The sequence below is a fragment of the Sus scrofa genome, chromosome 13 (genome assembly GCF_054392235.1).
Source record: "Sus scrofa isolate SSC_HxYL_T2T_F1_AM1 chromosome 13, Sscrofa_HxYL_maternal_Yorkshire_Landrace_v2.0, whole genome shotgun sequence".
In the NCBI taxonomy this organism is placed as follows: domain Eukaryota; kingdom Metazoa; phylum Chordata; class Mammalia; order Artiodactyla; family Suidae; genus Sus; species Sus scrofa.
In genome coordinates, this window is record NC_139395.1 from 194,194,491 (window position 1) to 194,206,957 (window position 12,467).

At 37.1% G+C, this 12,467-nt stretch overlaps 1 protein-coding gene and 1 long non-coding RNA gene across 6 annotated transcripts in view; one reads left to right on the forward strand and one right to left on the reverse strand.

Annotated features, from left to right (window-relative positions):
• Positions 1 to 12,467, reverse strand: part of ROBO2 (roundabout guidance receptor 2) — a 1,676,226-nt gene that overhangs the window by 1,405,002 nt on the left and 258,757 nt on the right. The window lies entirely within an intron of this gene.
• On the forward strand, positions 3,847 to 11,655 carry LOC146397820 (uncharacterized). The gene is made up of 2 exons (XR_014823719.1): positions 3,847 to 4,067; positions 5,616 to 11,655. It is a non-coding gene; the product is annotated as an uncharacterized LOC146397820 (long non-coding RNA).

Genomic DNA, 12,467 nt, shown 5'->3' on the forward strand with positions numbered 1-12,467 from the left:
AAATGAAAGGTAGCCATGATTTCATGCTCCACAAACCTGAGCAACAAACATCGATAAATCTCTTTTATTTTTCCAATTAATGACTTGAGAACCCTCATGCTAGTTTCAGAAGGAGTCTAATATCTGCCTCGTGGGGTTGGCCCCAAGCTGCCCACATTTCATAGGAGCTAAGTAGACTTAGTCATGACCAATCCTGAACATGAAGAGAGAACCCAGTGTGAGTCCAGTTTGATGCTGTGGTGCCTTTTCTCCCTCACACTATCACTGATGAAATCTGGCCCTTTCTTCACTTCCAAAGGGGATAGTATATATTGTAAAGATGCTCAGTGATGCATGTCTCTAGATGGTCCACTGTAGCCTTTTTTCATAGATTTTACCCTTCTCTCAGACACTGAGGTTTTACATACTACCCCTCCCACAACCCCAACCAGATGTATTAGTCTTCTACTGCCATGACAAATGAGGAAATACATAAAACCATCCACGGGAAAACAAAGGCTTCTTATTCAGAGCTTGTTATGTGAGAGAGTCAGCCATACCTTGGGTTCTGCAACTGCAGATTCAATGAACCTCAAATCAAAAATATTTGGGGAGGGGAAAAAAAATTCCAGAAAGATCCAAAAGGTGAAATTTGAATTTGCTTCACACTGGAAACTATTTACATGGCATTTACATTGTATTTACAACTATTTACATAGCATTTACATTGTATTAGATATTGCAAGCAATCTAGAAGTGATTTAAAGTATATGGGGGGATTCCAATAGGTTATTATGGGGACACTTACACCATTTTATATATAAGGGAATTGAGCATCTGTGGATGTTGTTATCCACAGGGTTTCTGGGACCAACCTGAGGGACAACTGTGTCGATGCTTTTAGGGGAAAAACAACAGAAAGTTTGTGCCCTGATTGGAGGCTGTTGGCATGGGGAAGCTGGGGGAAAGCTAATTAGAAGAGGGCATTCTCTGTGTTTGGTTATAGAAACCAAATACAGAAAGCATACTTGATTTTCTCTGGTTGGTCCTAAGTTGATAAATGAGGTAACACAGAAAGTTACTTATCAAGACCTGGTACTTTGGGGTCGATTGCTGCAGAGACTGTGGTTTGACCTCCTGGGCTGGTTGCTGCAGAGGCTGTGGGTTAGATTTCTATTTTTATATGTGATCTGGCTATTGTTCATTTGTATATTCACTGTCTCACAAAATTACTCTAAACTTAGATTCAAAAATACATGGTTATTAGGTCACAATTCTGTAGGTCAGGAGTCTTGTCTCATGGGGCTAAGATCAAACAGTCAGCAAGACATGTTCGTTTGGAGGCTCTAGTGGCAAATCCATTTGCTGCTCACTCAGATTGCAGGCTGAATTCACTTTCTTACAGTTATAAGATCCTGTCTCAGTTGTCTTGCTGGCTATAAACTAAGGGTTTTTCCTAGCTTCTAAAAGCCACGGCATTCCTTGGTTTTAGGCCCCCTTCTTTTAACTTTAAAGCCAGCAATGGTGGCTTTCTGTTGTTTAAGCTGCTATGGTACCAAGAGGAAACTAACACAGATGTGAAGGATGATCAGAGGTTTATTAGACAACTGGGTATATGAACGTAAATGCTTAGGTTGCAAGGTGGGAGGGCCTTCAAAACAGAGGGAATAGCATGTGAAGAAGAGCCGAGACACACAAGAGCAGGGGGAGATTAAAGAATTATGAGCTGGTTGAGACTGATGGAATTTAAAGACTAAGGAGTGGTACACAGCAAAACTGCAATGGTCAACACAGGTAAAAACAAAGATACTTGTATTGTCCTGCTAAGGATTTGAGCCTTTTTTTTTTTAACATACCCTTGCCAAAGTACCTGATATATAAATCGTTCACATATGAGCAACAAGCAGATTTCAAAATACCCTTGCTTTAAAATTACTTAGAGGTGAATTACTTAGAGGAGAAAGAGAAAATTCTGTTTTTGCCAGTCATGAGCTGTATGACCTTGGTAAATTTACTTAAGCTCATAGACTCTCCATTTCCTCATCTGTGAGACAGAGATAACTACAGCTGGCACACATGTTGTGAGCATTAAATGATAAAATGTATTCTCACTGCTTAGAAAAACTCAGAATACTAGCAATAATAACAACTTTATTTTATACCTAAAATATCTCCAGTTCTAGATCTAAATCTACAAAGAGATTGATTAGGTCAGTGGATCTTCACTCCTGGAAAGATGAAGGCCATGCTGTCACTCAACTGGGCATATCAGTAGAATTATCAACTTAACAACTGGCTGAGGTCACATTTCAATTTTCACCAGAGGCGTCCAAGACATGTTTAAAGTACTAGCATCATTCAGCTGTAAGCTCTCACTTATCCATACTAAATTAGATTAATACCATGGAGACTATTTTATGTCACAATAGATTACTTGTTTACTTAATATCTGGTTAGTATTTACAGTGAAGTAAATTGTTTCCTTCAGTTGGCTATTAAAATCACATATCAGTTTATTCAGAATGGTGGTTTCTGGTTGCATAACCCTTAGAAAGTAAGGAGGACAGGGACAAACAACAGTGGCCTCCATGTCTTATATGTAATTAGATTATCTCTAGTTTTCAAAACCTGCTTGAACTTTGTCGGTTTTTTCTTACAGCATTTGCCATTTTTCATGCAAAAAGACAGGAATAAGATAGTAAGTGAATTACAGTTTACCTTTGAGAAATCTCACAGTAGAAATATGAATTTTAGAGGAAAATTATTATTTGGAGTATGCTGTCTCATTTTTCATTTCTTAGACTAGCCCTCTGAGATTTGAATGCCCACTTCACATTGAAGAATTAATAACTAAAATCAGCCCAAATAAAATTTTCTGTGGCAGTTCTTAAGATTAGATATATCTCTATATACATATATAGATATACATATATGTATTGTTATAACACACACACACACACACACCCAGAAGATACTCATCCAAGATATAACTAAGTACATGTTGAGGGGATAATAGCAGTATCTGTTCTCACATTGTCATAATGGGTGTAAAAGCCTTAGCAGAGTGCCTGGTAAATACAAAACATTCAATTGCAGTTAGACAATCTTATCACAATCATTCACTATCATCATCATCATTGTAGTTTTCATTATCAAGCATTTCTTCTGTTTGAAACTTTTTAGTTGTTTGGCCGTGGAGATGAGAGATCGGAGAGGGGAGATGAGAAATTAGAATCAGAGAAAAAAGAGACAACAAAGAGAAACAGTCTCAAGGGACTCCTGGCTGCTCCAGGTTTTCATTATTAGAAGTCAGAATCTCTAAGTCTGCCTTGGGGAAGTCATAAAAGTCAATACATGCCTAGGTTGTGAGTGGTACCTCCTAAAGGCTCATCACGTCCTGGCGCGGTGCACAACTTGAACCCCTCTACCCAAATGCAGTGGCCCTTTGCACCCTTACACTATGTTTTAAGTTTGACAAACCTCTTGGATTTCTATGGGCACACAACACTCTTCTATGTTTCCGTATTTTATGTATGTATCATTCTTGATCAGCCCATTGAACTCTGTCAGACTTGCCTTTCAACATTCAGCTTAAGCATCTTTTCTTCTCTAAAGGCTTTGCTGGTCTAATTGACACAGTTGGTCATGTTTTTCTTTAACCATCATGATACAAATTACACATTTTTAAAAAGTTCATGCCTATGAAATTGCCAATATCCCACCTCTTTCTACCTAAGGATTGGCAATATAGTTAATCCTAATATAATAGCACCAAAAAAATCATTTTGCAAACATTGGTTAAAACGTCAGGTAATCTGTGAATTTCTCATGGACAAGGATCATGTCTTATTCAAAAATATTGCTGTATTTTTTTTCTTTTTATGGCTACACCTTGATAGCATATGGAAGTTCCTGGCCTAGGTGTTGAATCGAAGTTGCAGCTGCAGGCCTACCACAGTCACAGCAACGCCAGACCTAAGCCACATTTGTGACCTATGCCACAACTTGCAGCAAGTTGATGACATTCTATGTCTCAATTTTCTTTTCTTTTTTTTTTGCTTTGTGGACCTCAGCCACGGCATATGGAGGTTCCCAGGCTAGGGTTGAGTCAGAGCTGTAGCCGCCAGCCTATGCCACAGCCACAGCCACGCCAGATCCGCACCATGTCTGAGACCTACACCATGGCTCACAGCAATGCCAGATCCTTAACCCACTGAATGAGGCCAGGGTTCGAACCTACAACCTCATGGTTCCTAGTCAGATTTGTTTCCACTGAGCCATGACAGAAACGCCTCAATTTTCTTATCTGAAAAATGAAACAACATGATACTTGAAATTTTCATAAGCATTAAGTGAGATAAATGTACCAAGTTAAATTTTGTTTTTAAACTTTACTTACTACAGGTTTAACTCTTTTCAACTAATCTAATTACTGTTCTCTGAGATTAAAATAAATTACCTAGGAGTTCCTGTCATGGCTCAGTGGTAATGAACCTGACTAATATCCATGAATACAGGGGTTCTATTCTGGCCTTGCTCACTGGGTTAAGAATATGGTGTTGCCATAAGCTATGGTATAGGTCACAGGTGTGGCTCTGATTCCTCACTGCTGTGGCAACTTCCATACACCATGGGTGTGGTCCTAAAAAGACAAAAAAAAAAAAAAAAAGGAAAAAATAAAAAGATAAGTTACCTATATAATACTTTGGAGTTGTAAACATGGGGCCTTATTCAGGAAGAAAAATGAACATACTGACAGTAGATTGTACTCAAATATGATTAACTAGTCCTGTTTGATTCAGCCAGCCTGATAGCTAAATATTAAGACTTTACACAATCACAGCAAAATCACATATTGGATCCACAGTCCTTAAGGTACTAATTGATATTTTGTTTTGATTCATAGTTTCCCACAGACAACAGAAAAGAAATGTGTTCAGTGACTATGTAAATATAAGAAGATTTTTGAATGACTTATATGCTCATTTTAAATGTGTAGAGGAATGCTCATAAAAAAGAGTTAGAAAAAAAATCTCAAAAGCTAAAATAGACACTAAAGAGAAAGTTTCTTTAAGTAAAACAAGAATAATAACAAAAAGAAAAATGTTAGTTTTTCACTAAAATAAAAAAACACCACTCTAATAAAATTAATATTAAATAAGTGCAGAATTAAACTTACATCATCAGACTCAATCTTTCAATTTGTATTTTAATGATGACTTAGGAAATAGTGCTTCACAGCAGAATAAGAATGAACACTGTGATCAGAGGGATCTGAGTTCAAGTCCTTATTGGCTGTATGAACTTGGACCATTTCTCATTTGAAAAAAACAGATAATAGCACAGAAGGTTACAAAGCTAGACCTGAACTCACACAATATTTTGGGGAAAGGATTTAAGAAATCATATGAGGAGTTCCCGTCATGGCACAGTGGTTAACGAATCCAACTAGGAACCATGAGGTTGCGGGTTCGGTCCCTGCCCTTGCTCAGTGGGTTAACAATCCGGTGTTGCTGTGAGCTGTGGTGTAGGCTGCAGACGCGGCTCGGATCCCGTGTTGCTGTGGCTCTGGCGTAGACTGGCAGCTACAGCTCCGATTTGACCCCTAGCCTGGGAACCTCCATATGCCACGGGAGCAGCCCAGGAAATAGCAAAAAAAGACAAAAAAAAAAAAAAAGAAATCATATGAAACTTAAAATATGTCTCACTGACAAATTGCTGACTTTTACATTCATTGATAATAACCTATGGATAATTTTTCTGTGAGGCTATACTACAAATTCAGTACATATCCATTAATTAATGGATTTTAAGAATAAAACATAAATGACCAGACCAGGGAAAAAAGGAAACTTCTTGCAGCCTAAAGAATCAGCTGGAACAATTAATGAGTCAATCATCATCTGAGCAGGAAATAACTGTGTCCCAGAATAGGGTAAAGACTGGTAACATTAAAATAACAGGTTTGGTGACTGAAGAATTTATGCCAGACTCGTTTCTGACTTGAAAAGCTGAATGGATGGTAATGGCACCATTCATTGAGAGAATGACAACAAGGAAAGAAAATTACTTGACAGTAAGTGGACAAGCTCAGATATGGACACAACACATTGCAGCTGTCAGGAGCATATTTAAGTAAATTTATCCATTCACAAGTTGGATGTGTGCAATGAAAGAGCAGAAATAGGGAGTTCCCAACGTGGCTCAGCAGTAACCCAACTAGTATCCATGAAGATATGGGTTCGATCCTTGGTCTTGCTCAGTGGGTAAAGGATTTTGTGCTGCTGTGAGCTGTGGTACAGGTCACATACGCAGCTTGGATCCTGCATTGCTGTGACATAGACTGGAAGCTATAGCTCCAATTCAACTCCTAGCCTGGGAATCTTCATATACCTTGGGTGCAGTCCTAAAAAAAAAAAAAAGTAGAAATATATCTGAAAGTGGATATGAAATATATAGTTATTCATTAGAGCTGTGTGAGAAGGTGAGAACAACCATACAAAAGATATCAAAAACAGAATTCTTATGAGCACGAATATTTAACTGATGAGCTAAGAAAGAACTTCCAAGGAAGGTTTCAATGCAATGACCCAAAATCAGGAGTAGATGGTGGTATAGAAACAAATGAATTGAGTTTTACCTTAGGAAGAGTCCATAATGTGAAATGCTACTGAAAATTCAAATAAGACAACCAATGAATTCATTCCTTGCATTTACAAACAAATTATTAATGACATGTGAGAAAGCAGATCAGTAGGAGATGAAGATAGGCAACACAAGGTAACCTATGAATGACAAATGGGAAATAAAGGCAACAAGTGTAAGTAGCTCCTACAAATGCTTGACCTTGACTGTCAAGTGGAAGAAAGAAAGGAGGCAGATCCTGGAGAGAGATGGGTGAAAAATTTAATTACTGTTCTTTTGATAAAATGGAAAATTTTGAACATGATTGAACATGATGAAACCGTGACAGGATGGCACCAGAAGAGATTGAAGAAACACACAATTAGGAGATAATTTATTTTGTGAGAAAGAATGAGATCCAGATGTAAAGGAATTAGCCTTAGACAGGAAGGACAACTTCTAGTTAACAAGAGTAAGTGTGCAGGGAGGGGAGGGGGTGAGGTTATGTGTGTGTGGAAATTGGAGGATGGATGTAGGAGAGGTGGTACAGGAAGTTCAAAGGATTCCTGAGAGTTTGGTTTTCTCTGTCAGGTAGAAATTAAGGTCGCTCACTCATGTCAAGGAGGGTGGTAATAGGAATGGAGATTTTAAATGAGTGGAGGAGGTTTGAAATAGTTACTTTAGAAAATAAGAGAGAATGAACTAGGGAAAAGATGGGATTTCTAAGCAATATTTGAGGGTCGGATTGCTGTTGGAAACTCAGAATTTTTCTAGAGCTCAATCAATAATCCAGTATAAGGGGTAAAGAAGGTGAATGGAGATAAGTGTACAGTAGGAGTTTTTCCCACGTGCATCCAATGACCAGGAAAAACAGGAAAGAACTGACGATATTCATGTGAGAAAGGTAGAATAATGACCATCACATCTAAGAGCATTAGAAAGGAAATAAAGAAAGAAGTTTGACAGATTAAAAAGAAAACTTTTCTGAATGTCTAGAAGGATGTGAGAAACATTATAGAAAAAAAAAACCATTTAGAACAAAAGAAATGCCATCTATGCTTAGTTCAAAAATTAAAAACAAAACTAAATTCTAATTTCAGCTGGCTCCTGATCCTGTTGAATGATGTCAGAGGGGGGGCAAAATCACATGTAGATAATGGATATATTCTCCTATAGAAAGAAAAATTAGGGAATGGACTTTTTAATACAAAATTGAACTAAAGAGACTAGATGAATGAATTAAAAAGAAAAATGATGATGAGGGTTGTTAAATATTACATGGTTGAATAAGGAGAGCTAAGAAATATTCTTCCTGAAAAGCTCTAATAAAAGGATGTCTAAGTTATTCAGATGATTTAAGTATGGCCTTGCTGGAAAGAGAGAGCTGGGCCAGATAACCTCTCAGTGTCCTTCTCAATCCAGACATGCTTTACAGAGCCATTTACCCTCTGCAGGTCAGTTGTCACTGAGAATAAACCTGGAATGCCTATGGATCACAAAGGGAGTTTCACATATGGACGATATGAGGCTATGCTGAAATGATCTTTTTTAGGTATCACAGGCATTTAAGATTTCAGTGTATAATATCTAAGGCTGGAGTAATTTCTCAATTACTCAAGTCATTTTACTTAATCATATGTAACAAGATTTGTATTTACACTTACAGATTCTCCTTGGCCTAAACTCCAAACCTGCCCGTGAACAGCACTTAACAGTTGTTAAACAGAATATCAGTCTATCTTGATACAAATGGAATCCCAATGATAATTCCTCTCCATGTACTAAATCCATACAAAGACTATTTCTTAAAAGCAGAATGAAATGTGTTTTACCTTAAATGTGTGAACTATTTGTATGCCTACAGAAAAGTGTGAGAAATAAAAAGCGAATAAATTTGAAATATGTGAAAAGAACCAGTGAATTAACTGTCTAGTGACTGAGCAACTGTAGTTTTTCTCTGCAATTATTTGGAAGACATGCAATTTAGGAAGGGAGAACCATGTTAGAGACAGCAGTGGGAAGCATGCACGAAGTTAGAGATTTTATTGCCTGTAATGTTACTTGTTTTCCTTAGAATGGTAACATTCATTTTACAATGTTACAGCAGCCTGTATCTTAAACTTTTAAATTAATCTGGTTTACAAGGTATAAATACAGGCTAAATAGGACAGACACATTAACATAGTGTCAAATGAGTTCATGTGAACCATCTTAAAGTTATATGTCTAGGCTTTTACTACCTACATATTGATTTAGATAATTTAAAGCATTAGATAATTGCACATACCAATGCCCACACTAACTATAATTGCTGAGTAATATAATTCAAAACACTTATAAAATCTGACTCAGCCTCGGTGTCAGCTATTAAGGCCACCTTGAACAAGGCACACTTCGTTTTTATTGCTACCCACTGTGGAAGGCATTAGGTTTTATTAGTTTCCAAAAGGACACATCAATATTTATTTAAAAGAGATTCACTTTTGTCAAACATGTCTTTGGAAGAGATTCCAGAAACAAGGAAATTGGAGCTTTTATTGCTTAGAATATCTTTTGTCAGTCATTTGTTTTATTGATATTAAATTTTAGGTTCATTATTTTTAAAAAATATCAACAAAATAGGAAATTGTCAGGAGAATAGATAGGAAAGTGTGGGATAAACAACACAGGCAATCATCATCCTGTTTGAAAGTCAGTGGAGACACGGATTATTACTGTTGTTAGAGTAAACAGTATTTTTTCTTTTAACGGATAATAAAACTTGAAAAATACAACTTAATATACCACTAGAATTTCCTTTAGGGCAATTGTTTGGTATATCTACTTTCTCAATAATGCAGAGGTTGACCTGAGGCTCTACAGACAGGCACTTACAATTTCTACAACTTTTTTTGTGTGTGAGTTTAGACAAGTAATCCCTCTAATCTTCAGTTTCCCTATCTATGTAAAAGACGAAGTACATCTATCTGAGTTATTTCAAAGAATGAATAATAAAATCTGTTTACAATCCTGAGGACAGGGCCTGGCATAAAATAAGCACTCAATCAATAGTAGGTCTTATGTTAACAGAAAATTACTTAATGAAAATAAATTTTTTACCCCACTCCAGGAGTGAAATATCTAAAAGGTTTAAAGTTGGGCATAAAATTGAGAACAAAGAATCTTACTAGTAAATACAAACTATGTATGACTTATTAAAAGAGGATTTCACTAAAAAAAACTTTGAGATTTCTTTGTATGTATAGAAGAAATTGTGGATCTGAAAATGTTTATAACCTAGTAAAGGAGAAAAGATATGTTCAAAAAAGCAAACAAAACAAAAGCCACTCAATACTATACTCTCTATGACAGTATTTTCATCATTATTTTGATTTATTCTTATTTCTGAGTAAGAAACATGGCAAAGTCATCTACTCTTTATCCTTATTACTGATTTTGGTCTCTTCCACATTTTTCAACACCTTGTTTCGTAACGGCTTCATCTCTCAGTCCACTGAATTCTTTCTCCTCAAATCCAGAATCATGAGAGATCCCTGCTATTGTTAATAAACAATAAGCCTACTTTCATATTTGAATATTCTCTTGCCATTTTATTTAAAGATCCAAAGAAAATTTAAGTCTCTGCTTTGTTATTCTGCCTCTTCACTGCCAGCTTTCTTAAAAGGGCATCCTACACCTGTGTCCTACAATTCTTCATTGCCGACTCAGTGTTTAGCTCTCATATTATGGTTTCTGCCATACCCACTTTCCTGAAACTGTTTGCTCAAAGGTCACCAACTGCTTCCACAAGATTCTAAAACCCAAAGGTCATTTTTCCTTCTGATTCCATTTCAGCATTTCACATTCTTAATTCTGATTCTCTCCTTAGAGCTGCTACTTCCTTGACTTCCCCGGCACGGCACTGTATCTTCATTTCACATTATAGCAAATAAGGCACTGACTGTGGCTTGTATATCAGGCAGCGAGCTGAGGGTATGAGAATGAACCTGGAGGACATGGTCGTTGACTGCAGAAAAAGGAAGTGGCAAACACCAAAACAGACTCATGCATGTGAAGAGGCCTGATGTAATAATGGTTTGAAGGAAAGAAATACCTTATGAAAGATGATCCAAAATAAAAACAGGTTTAGTTAGTGCAGAGATTGGAGGTCCTGGGTTGGTTTCCTAGGGCTACTGTAACAAAGTACCAGAGACTGGGTGACCTAACAAAAATGAATTCTCTTGGACTTCTGGAGGCTGGAAGACTGTATGTCGGTAGAGCCATGTTCACCCTGAAGGATACAGAAGAATCTTTTCTTACCTCTTCTGGCTTCTCCCACTTCCTGGCATTTCTTGGAATTTTGGCTTGCAGGTGCATCACTTCAATGGCTGCCTCCACTGCTGCATGACCATCTTCTCCCTGTCTGTCTCTATATTGTCTTCTCTCCTTCCCCTGTGCATGTTGGTTTCTGTTTCCAACCCCCCCTCCCACTTATAAGGACACCAATCATGTTGGACGAGGGTCCACCCTACCAGACCTCATTTTAACTTGACATCTGTAAAAAGCTATTTCCAAAAGAAGACACAGGTATAAGAAATTAGGATTCTAACATATCTTTTGGAAAATACAAATTCAACTCACACCAGGTCCTCTAAGGATGTGAAAATTAAAAAGCAATATAAGGAGCAGCCAAAGAGATGGCAAGAGGGATGGACATATTTATTATCGATAGAAGGAGCAGCCTAGCACAATTCTTTCGAAAACCAGTTTGTGCCCTCAGTGCCCAGATTATTGGCAGACATAAGGAGAGTGGTATTAGAAGGGATCAAAAAATTATAAAGGGTCCAGATGTAAAACAATTTAGGTTTTTGGAATTCAATTTTTATTGCTACCTGGAGACAGGGATGAGGACAAAAGAAGTTTTTATTGTTTTGGATGGGATATACTAGAGCCTATTTCTTTGCTGATGAGAGTGATTTGGAAAAAGAGAGGCAAATGTTACTGAAGAGAAAAGGGTCAGGGTAGACTGAGAAGGGAAGAGGGGATGAGATTCATTGAACAATGCTCCAGAAAGGAAAAGGACTATCCTTTTTCATTGTAAATGATAGAACAAAGACAATAATGGCACATGGGCACAATAACGGGCAGATTTTCTGTTTCTTGGTGGAATTAAAGGTAGCTGAGAGGTTTTTTTTTTTTTAATTTTTAGCCAAACCTACTTTTCCTCTTAGATTTCAGATTTTTATATACAGCTACTTAATTATTTATGAGACTTTATTTTTCTAGAGCATTTTAGCCTCACAGAAAAATTCAGGAACAGTACTGAGATTTCCCACCTACCCCCTCTACACACACATACATACCCCGCCCCTGCCCGGTTATCAACATCCCTTATCATAATGGTGTATTTGTTACAACTGATGAACCTACAGTGACACATCATCATCACCCAAATCCGAAGTTTACACTATGCTTCACTTTTGGTGTTGTAAGTGTTATGGGTTTAGAGAAAAGTGTAATGACATGTATCCATCATTATGATATTGTGCAGGTATTCTCACTGCCCTAAATATCTTGTGAGAGCTTTTATTCTTAATAATCAAGTGTGAGCAATGATCACCAGTTGAGAGCAAGTGCAGTGGCTGTTTGATGCAAGAGGGGGCATGAAACAATAGTTTCAGGGAGTGAAAAAGAAATTATTCTATGATCCTGCTTAATTCTTGGCATCTCTTTTGTTCATCTCCCTTTCTTCCTGTTTCCTAAGTGCAATATGCTTCTTGGTATTATATCTGCATTTCTCTTGCTCAGGAAATAACAGTTATACCCTTGGAAAGGAAAATATTGTCCTACCATTACTTTTATGAGAAAAAAAAGACAAAAACAAA